Here is a 10,185-nt window from a genome sequence, read left to right on the forward strand (position 1 = left end):
ACACAGCCATGTTCCATTCACCGTTCACAACTCCGTGCTCTTTCTGCCTCTGAAAAAGACTTCATGTACTTTTCTTTCTGATACGAAGAAAATGCTGTAGAGTAAGCCCTGAGCTTATACGGTGACTAGTCTACATTCTTAATTGTGTCATAGGTATGGAGCCTGCCGGATTCCAGGTTATCTCCAGGGAGGACAAACATTTCGTAAGTAATTTAAAACACTTTGTGTCTATGTTAAAATTGAATCTAGTTTGTCACTTTGCATAGATGTTTTGTAACATATCTCCCACTAATAAAATCACCAATCTCTATTCATGGTATTCCACCTGAAACGTATTAGTTCAGAACCCTACATTCTTTACAAAATTTACTCCCGTCTCAGTGTAACTTCCACAGTTGTGATTATCCTTTTACTGTGATAGAATAATTGGGCTGACCTCTGTTTGCTCCCTTATGCCATAACATAAGCCCTGGAACATGGTGTTGAACATACACTTTCAGGTCGCACCAAGTGCAGTTGTGACCCAAAGTGGAGGTCAATGTGGTACCAAGACAGGAAACAATATCCCATAAAATGTTAGATTCCTACATAAACCCTGGAACAGGGATGAGTCTAGAGGATGTTATGCCAATGACCTGAGTCATTCACAGAAGGACGAGTACTGGATGACCCCACTTGTATGAAGTATCTAAAGGCGTCAGACTCCTAGAAGCAGAGGAGAATGGTGATTAATTAACAGGGCCCGGGCGGGCAGAAATGGGGAGTTGCTCAATGGGGATAAAGTCTCAGCTATGCAGGGTAAATAAGGTCTAGACATCTGTGTTTAAAGTACATACTGGGTTATGTACTTTAAAATTTAAGAAGGTAGATCCTAAGTTAAGTGTTCTTAACACAATTTTTAACAAATGCTTAAGGAAAAAAAAGCTCATTTTTGCTTTTGACCCACGTTGCAGAGGCATCTAAGTTGTTTATGTAGTAAATGGTAACTAGTAAAATATGTTGCTTATGAATTTACATATGAAGTAAGCATAAACCAGGCATCACATAATCGATTTAGTTATTACTGCCATTAGTTGTAATCCCTTTCCTACTATCCTTCCTTTGTTATGATAAAAAACAATGAACATGCATACGGTCCCAATACTGGAGAACACAAGTATCTGAAATCTGTGTTTGTCTCCTCACAATAATTGCTTATGTAAACCTTAACAATATTACGTGTTTCAGACATCAATCATAGTTTTAGCACTGTTTCGACCTTAGGCCCTGTTCCTATTTTCGGACCTCTCTCATTTGGTACAAAAATACTTTAGCTAAAAGCAGCCTTAGTAATCAACAGATAGCTTATTATTACGTACTTCATAATAAATAACAATAATTATAACAAAATCTAATCATAAATTTAACACAATAAGTATATTTAGGTAATAAACCGAGGAGAAGAAAGGGATTTTAATTTAGACATTGCCCTCTGTCTGTATTTTATTTGATTCCTGAGCAGAAAGACTGACTAAAGGAGCAACCAGAAGGCACAGGCACAGATTGGAAAAGCTCTTCTGTTTTTAGTAACTTTTGTGCATGTTTTAAATCGATCATTTGTTTCATCAGCTAATCCTCAAGCGGAGGGCATGTCCTTTCCACTCGCAGAAGTTGAATTCCCTCCTTATCACCTCCAGCCAATGCGTACTTTATTTTCCTTTTGCTTGTTGTTTGGAAAAAGGAGGCGGGGGGTGGGGAGGAACTGTTCATACCACTTGCTGGAGCTGTCTGCGTTTTCATCCAAGCCTATGAACGGACATCAGAGTGCCCTTATGATATTTTGCACAAAAGGCTCAGTGTTCATGGCTCTACTCAGAGAACCCAAAATAGCATTCAGTAAGCAGTGACATAGTGACATAGTGATACTAAAAGCCCAGGCATCCGCAACTCAGAGCAGTAACCCAGATGTCAGGTTCGACGAGAAGCTGGTGAAGCAAAATAAGAAGGCTTCCTCCTGCTGTTCCTTCTGCGTTTATCACGAATTTGGAAACTCAGTGTTTTCAGACCTCTTAGAACTTGAAGATACACAGGTAAGAATGTGATTATTAGGCATATTTGACTTCTATATATTATCTCTTAGTGGATAGGGGGCCCAAAGTACTTGAAAAGCTCTTTGCTAGTTTATGGTCCATAAGGGGAAAAATGTTCTACAATATGTAAAACCATGACACGTATATGAACTTTTTCAAAACCAAATATTTGTGAAAATATCTGCCATCTCTGCACTAGAGATTTGAGGAAAAATCTAGAACTTTAAAACGTTAAATTTATTGGGGGGAAAGCATCACTGCTGCCTCTTTCCCTGTCTCCAGGATTTTGTTTTATCATATGTTTATCTCTATACTATCAGATGCTATAAACCATGAAAGCACCTTAAAGGGATGAGAAAAATATAAAGTAAATATTTTAATTAAATTAATTGTTGATTTAATTAAATTATTTATGATTATCAGTATGGAGCTTTCCGCGTATCTGAATACAACTGAATGTTTCTTTGAAGGACTATCGATTCTCAAAGTTGACATATAATTATTTTATTTTCTTCCCCTTTGCCAGTTGTTTTGGGTATCAAACTTGGTACTGACTTTAGAAAAGTCTTAAAGCAAAAAGCTTCGGTAATGAAGAATATTATAATAATGATACTAATAAAAGGAATCTGTTGGGCATATTATCAATACAGACACATCTTCAGGAATGTGCACATATTAATTTCAGTAAATTATATCTATTACATGTGATAAAACTAATTCATCAAATGTGAAAGACAAAAATGTCTAAATTAAGAATATGTAAATTGTAGGAGATACTTAATATTGTTTCAGTTTTAGTTTATAACAAGCAATTTTTAGTAGGGTTACTAGTTTTAATGAAATATCTCAGTGTAAATTTGCCTGAGGGATTTAGTAAATCTGTAACTGCAATAGAAGAAACACACAAAGAGGTAGCAACAAAAATATCTAAATAGAATGGCAACTATTTTCTTTAAATACATTTCTATTTTAGTTCTATGAATTCATTTTTTGAATTAATATATCTGTAGAGAAGACATTATTAATGTAAAATATTTACAACTTTAGCAATATATATTTATATTTTGGATCCATTTGCAATAACAAATAATGTAATAAAATAATATACATTCATATAATATCCTTTATTCCACATTTAAAAAACTTTAGATGTTTAAATATTACACATATGCACATATACATATTTCTAATTTTTAATTTAAAATATTTACATTTTAATATAAAGTGTACATTTCTGTTTTCCAAATTTTGTAACTAACACAACTATTCCCAAAAAGGAATAAATATTATAAAATTAAAAGTGTAAAATTATTCAATCTTTACAAATAACCAGTTTATGAAATCTAGAAGTCATCTGATCTCTTATTCTTTACATGTGTTTTAACAATGACCAAAATGTCTCAGATCATTCTGTAAATTATATCTCTATTTTCCATTGTCAATTTTAGTTAGTTCTTGTGCCTTAATGAAATATTGAAATATTTATACTGTTAGTGTCTCTCTCTCTCTCTCCCTCTCTCTCCTCTCTCTCTCACAGACACACACACACACACACACACACACACACACACACACACACGTTGTAGAAGTCTTAAAGGATATATTATCTATTTATATTTTTGGTTTTGTTTTCTCCTCTGGAATCTTTCCAATATACTTATCCCCAGGGAGCTTTTTTTTTTTTTTAACAAATTCAATCAAATTATCATAAATTAAGATGCATTAAAATCTTTAAAATGATGTACACACATGCTTCTCAAGCATTCTTAAGATATCTGGCTCATCTTTCAGGAATTTGTCATAATGAAGACATACACAATTTGATAAATGATAACCTATAACTAAATATAAATTGATATTGAATATTTTTGACACTCACGCTCTTAACATGTTCTCTTTATATATTATATTCAAAGTGTTACTGAGTAGTATTTAACACGTTATTGGGTAGTAATATAGTAGAAATAAGTGTATCACATGATTTAAAAGGACATGTTGGTCTTTTCATATACCTTTCTTTAGTTTGGGATTTATTGCATCTGACCTAATGTTTGAGAACAATGATAATACATAGGAGAAAATGAAACATTTATATTTTGTTGTCATGACAATTTCCTCTAATATTTATAATCTTCCAGTACCTATGTCTTTGCTTTGGCATAACAGGTTGAGGGTGAAAAATAAACAAACATGAAACATAATAACCCCACATGAATCCTTTCTTTCTAGCATTGCTTTTGACAGCTCACAGACTTGAGAAATGAGTTGCTTTTGCCAAAGTGACCAGAAAGATGTTTGACGCGTGCTTGAAAAACCCATACTCAAAGAGTTTTCAACTCTCATCACCACTCACTTGAAAGAATCAACTTAAATGTTCTAAAACCTGCTTTTCTGCAACTTACAACAAATCAATGTCTTTCTGAAATGATGCATGCTCTGAGATGATCCAGTAAGAGCATTCTGGTCTCACTTTAAAAACCACTTTAGAATTAGGAGAGCAGAAATATTTTTGTCAGAAATTCATTGCACTAATTACTCACTAAAAATACATTCAGGATCATCAAAGAATGTTTTAAAGTTAAGAGAAAGTATCTAATTGTTGGAGGCTTTGCTTTGGCACACCAAGTCGAGTTTGAAATGTTAGTATAGGACAGTGACTTAACAAATTACAAGATCAGTACATCCACATTTTATCTGTTCCTTCATTCTAAGAACTTACATGATAAATGAACTTTGTAAATTTATAGGATAGTATATTAAAGTGAGAAAAATTCTGGCACATCAGTTATAGCTTAAAATAACCTAGGTAATTTTCTCTAAGTGCAAAATTTAGAAATGTCATTTCTGTGGAAATGAGCAAATTATACATATAAATCATAGAAAAAGAAAATGCCACCATTTTTTTTTCTGTTTTTAAATTGGATTATAGCTAAATTGTTTCCAAGGGTTTGCTACCATTTTTTAAAAAAATTCTAGTAGAGATTGACCTTTTTTTGATGAAGAGATAATGCGGCTAAATTCAGAGACAAACATAAAATGTAACAAGGAAACTAAAGAGATAAAAAGAAAAGGGTATACATGCATCTTTCTAAAAACTTTTTAATGGTATTGTTCTTTGTTATTAAGTAAATACTTCATGACAATGCTTGAGATTGCTTTTGAACCAGAAAAGCAAAATATAACGATTTCCCTATAATATTAGATGAAAAAGAAAGGGGTCATAACATCACTTTTCAGATAGAAGTCTCTCCCTTCTAAATAAGGCTTTTGTCTTCAGGTCCATGGAGGACATTGGTTACTCTTTGGTTATTTTCTTTCTTGTATCCAATGTCTGTAAGATATGCCAATTCTATAAGTATATCAGGATTTGACTCCAAATTAGTGGTTAATAATAAATAGCATATGTGTTTTCGTATACACACTTATACATATGTGTCTATGTATTTGTTTATGTATTTATATATATAAATTTTAAATATTCATGAATTTGAAACATATGCATGTGCACACACACACACACACACTCATTTGATAATTTCAAGACCACACAAATTATTTGTTAAAATTCTATGCCTTTTCTTTTCCCCTCATCTTTTTTTTTTAATTTTTTAAAGTTTTTATTTTAATTCCAATTCATTTACATACAGTGCTATACTGGTTGCATGTGTAGAATATAATAATATAACACTCCCATACATCATCCTGTGCTCATCACAACTAGTACACCTACTTAGCACACCCATCACCTACTTAACCCATTTCCACACCCGCCTCCCCTTTGGTAACCATCAGTTTGTTCTCCGTCGTCAAGAATCTGTTTCTTGATTTGCCTCTCTCTCTCTCTCTCTCTCTCTCTCTCTCTCTCTCTCTCTCTCTCTCCCTTCCTTTTGCTGATTTGTTTTGCTTCTTAAATTCCACACAGGAGTGAAATCAAGTGGTATTTGTCTTTCTCTGACATTTTGCTTAGCATAATAGTCTCTAGCTCCATCCATGTCCTTGCAAATGGCAAGCTTTCATTCTTTTTCGTGGCTCAGTCACATCCCATTGTATATATGTGCCACATCTTTGTTATCCATGCATCCGTCAGTGGACACTTGGGCTGCTTCCGCAGTTTGGCTGTGGCAGGTAGGGCTGCTATAAACATTGGGATGCATGTATCCCTTTTGAATTCATATTCTTTCGTATTTTTTGAGTGAATACCTAGCAGTGCAGTTGCTGGATTGTAAGGTAGTTTTATTTTTACCTTTTTGAGAACCTCCACACTGTTTTCCAGAGTGGGTGCACTAATTTGCATTCCCACCAACAGTGCAAGAGGGCTCCCCTTTCTCCACATTCTTACCGACACCTGCTGTGTCTTGTATTTTATGTCATTTACATAATGGATTATATATAAAGTTACTTCTATGAAATTTAAATTGAAACCATTTTAAAGATACGGAGTAATGTTGTCATTGTGTGTGTATATTAAACTAATGTTTAAAACACACAGCTCTTAGGGGCGCCTGGGTGGTTCAGTCGGTTAAACGTCGCACTTTGGCTCAGGGCATGATCTTGTGGCTCATGGGTTTGGGCCCCACTTCAGACTCTGTGCTGACAGCCCAGAGCCTGGAGCCTGCTTCGGATTCTATGACTCTCTCTCTCTCTCTGCCCTTCCCCTACTCGTGCTCTGTTTCTCTCTCTCTCTCTCAAAAATAATAAACATTTTAAAATTTAGAAAAACACACACACAGCTCTTAAATCATAAGTATAATTTTGATGAGATTATGTGACATTGTATTATAATGATATTATTGAGCATTTGCATTGAGAAGAGGAACAAGCAATACATTTTTAATGCTGTATATGTGTGAGTTAACTATCACAAATTTTAGTAAACTATTAATTAGCCGCTTTCTACATATTGTGAAACAAAATGATGTTAGGATTGCCACATTAAGAAAATAAGGTGAAGGATTATTTTGTGTAAGACCATCATCCCTTGGGGCCCCTGGGCGGCTCAGTTAGTCAAGCGTACCATTTCAGCCTAGGTCATGATCTTGTGGTTCACGAGTTTGAGCCCCTTGTCAGGTTCTGTGCTGAGAGCTCCGAGCCTGGAGCCTGCTTCGGATTCTGTGTGTGTCTCTCTCTCTGCTCCTCTCCCACTAGTGCGCGTTCTCTGTCTCAAAAATAAACAAAAACATTAAAAATTTAAAAAAATTTAAAAGAACATCATCTCTTCATAGAACATATTAACTTTTTACCCATTTATAAATGGAGCGGCTCATAATCTAGAGAACTTAAGTTTTAGGGAGAAAAAGGAAATTTATTCACTCATTAATTAATTCATTAATTAATTTGTCAGATTATACTGAATGCTTCTACATTTAAACACTGAAAGGAAGCATGTTTATCTTCTCTGGCATAAAATGCAGAGGAATCAAAAACTTAAAAAATCTATATCATCTTGCTTTTGAAATCCATTTTGTATATCAAATTAACTATATTCATGTTGATTTTCCTTCTTGAAATCTATATGTATTTTTAACTCATCCCATCTCTTGGAGGTACACTTTTAGCATTTTCTAGTTCTAAATATGTATCTCTTTTAATTTTTCCTATATATATTTTATTTAGAATTAAAATGATGTACCCAAATCTCTTATTTTGGGAATCATAAAGTAGAAATTTATTTACTCTGTAAGCATGCCATTCATGTTAAAAGGATTTAAAAATCTCCCTTGAAAGGTGTTTCCAATATTGTATTTACTAAAATTTATTATAATTTTAGTCCAAAATTTTTGTGGATGAATAAATACTAAATTAAGCTCTTAATTAATTTTTTTTCAGTTTTGAAATTGATTTGAGTATCATCTTAATACATGGAATAATCTGATAGATTAAAAGTTGAATTTTCTGAATTTCTTTAACTCTCAAGTCACAGAGAAGTGTAAGGAAACTATTATAATTATATTACTATTATTTACTTATATATTGTTATTCATAATAAACAGAATTTACTGAGTGGTTACGTCGGTACTCAGTTTATTTTTTTCTTTGCAACATTTTTGCTTGTTATTGCTCATTTAATTGTCCCCAAAATGGAATCTCAAACACTACATTTTCTATCTTGAAACATTCTTCTTTAACTCCAAACTTCCCAGGGAAGAGTTCCCACATCTCTGCTTTTCCTCTATTAGCATCTACTTTGAATGAGTCATCTACTCTTGGAAACCAGTTCTAGACTCTAGTCATTCTTAAATCCACTCTTTTCTGATTCCTGACAATCACTCCAAAAACTTGTCTTTAGCTATTCATGAAGACGTACCACTCTTCAGTTCGCTTTTTAATTGACAAACGGTTTAAGAAACCTAATCTGGGCACTTTGGGTGCATGTTAGTTTTGGCGCTGGGTTAATTCCTGCTCGTATTGATGTGGCTTCCTTTGGTGACAAGTTAAGAGAGATTTCTGTTTTCATGTTCAGCTGGTAACATTGATTTTTCCAATTACATACAACTCACTATAGAACTCTACTTATTAATACTGTGAGTGTTGTCCACTACTAAATCTTTCTATTATCCAACGACCCAACAACTATCATTGTCATTGTCCTGTCTAATCTCTTTAAACATTTGAGTATATGTGTCAAAAGTTACTTAACTAGCTTTAACAAATAGATTTATATTTTTGACACAATAATATATTGGTAAACAATGTTTTGCACCAAAATTTCTAAATAACAATTTGCTTCTTTAGGATTGTGTCCAGGCATGAGTTTAATAGATAAAATGGTGTGAAATACTTAATACTCCTGAAATATATTTTCTAATTTTTTTAAAAAATATAGTTTCAGCTTATTTTACTTTCATGAGAAAACAATTCATGACAAAAAGTTATGGATTAATAAATTGGAGGTTATAGGAAGTAAGTGCATATATTTGAGAGACTTAAGAGGTAGAATTGACCATAGATGAAGCTTGAATATGTGTGGAGGTAAAGCAAATGTGGAAGGGGGATTCTTTATTCACTTATTCAAGTGCCAGTTTTTGAGCGGGTACTGATTTTGTTCAGTGAGAGACAAAACATAATAATAAGATGAACAAGCGATAAAAGATAACGGTTTCTATGTGGGTCATAGACTTTGAAATGTCTCTTAGAAAGTAGGTCTATAGATTAAGAAAAAGATAAATATGAACTGTTGGTGATCCTTTGTGATGCTTTCGTGTCTAGATGTTAATCGAAGCCATAAAATCCAAAGATAAATTATCTCATTATAGAATAAGCAAAATATTTCTTAAGAATGGGACACCTGGGTGACTCAGTCAGCTAACCATCCGACTCTTGATATCCACTCAGGGCAGGATATCACACTTTGTAGGATTGAGACTCACTTTGGGCTCTGAGATGACAGCATGGATCCTGCTTGGGATTGTCTCTTTCTCTTTACCCCTCCCCTATTTGTGCATGTGTGTTCTGTCTCTCTCTTAAAAAAAAATGGAACTCGAGTATTTAGGGAAGAGGACAATCAAATAAAATAGAGATTCTTGAGGTGAAAGAGGAACTTGAAAGTTTATAGTGCTTTGCAAGCCAAAAAAGAGAATTTTTAAAAAGGAGTGGGGTTACGATGAAGGCAACATTGTGCTGCACCACTAATTTCAAAAAAAAAAAAAAAGAAAAGAAAAGTATTTATTGAAGTTTGTTAAAGAAATAAAGGGGATCCTTCTCACCCTGGATGGATTGGTTGCATTGTAGTATTGGGAGAAAAGCCAGATTGCATTTTTCTGTAGATTGGATGAGAAAACGTGGAGACTGTGAATGGCCACTTATTCTGTAATAATATTTGCCTTCCATTTCTTCCAGATCTACTTTTGTATGTTGTGCCTTTTGAATTAATCTTTTCAGTCTTTTTTTTATCCTATTTTCTATATCTGTGCTTTGTTTTTGTACTTTCTTAAAGATTTTTTTTTCCAAATTTATCTTTCAAAATTTCCTCCTACATATACCTTTAAAAAATAGCCAGGAATTCCAATTCCTGTCTAAATACTCTTATTAAGAGCAAGCTATGATACTTTCCTGGAGGATGGAGGAAGTTTCTTTTATTTACCTAAGGAGATTTTGATCTGTCTTTCCTTTCCTTTCC

The 10,185-nt window shown here is 33.5% G+C and overlaps 1 protein-coding gene across 4 annotated transcripts in view; it reads left to right on the forward strand.

Moving 5' to 3' along the window:
* The first annotated feature begins 1,673 nt into the window (after positions 1 to 1,673).
* CDH19 (cadherin 19) overlaps positions 1,674 to 10,185 on the forward strand; it is a 108,306-nt gene continuing 99,794 nt past the window's right edge. Inside the window, exon 1 of one of the 4 annotated variants that reach the window (XM_040478600.1) lies at positions 1,674 to 2,069. The gene's annotated coding sequence lies outside the window, so the exon portion shown is untranslated. The remainder of the gene's footprint in view (positions 2,070 to 10,185) is intronic. The other 3 variants (XM_040478601.1, XM_040478603.1, XM_040478599.1) reach the window with 3 other exon arrangements.

Source organism: Herpailurus yagouaroundi, unplaced genomic scaffold, assembly GCF_014898765.1.
Source record: "Herpailurus yagouaroundi ecotype Mexico unplaced genomic scaffold, PumYag 142, whole genome shotgun sequence".
NCBI classification, from domain to species: domain Eukaryota; kingdom Metazoa; phylum Chordata; class Mammalia; order Carnivora; family Felidae; genus Herpailurus; species Herpailurus yagouaroundi.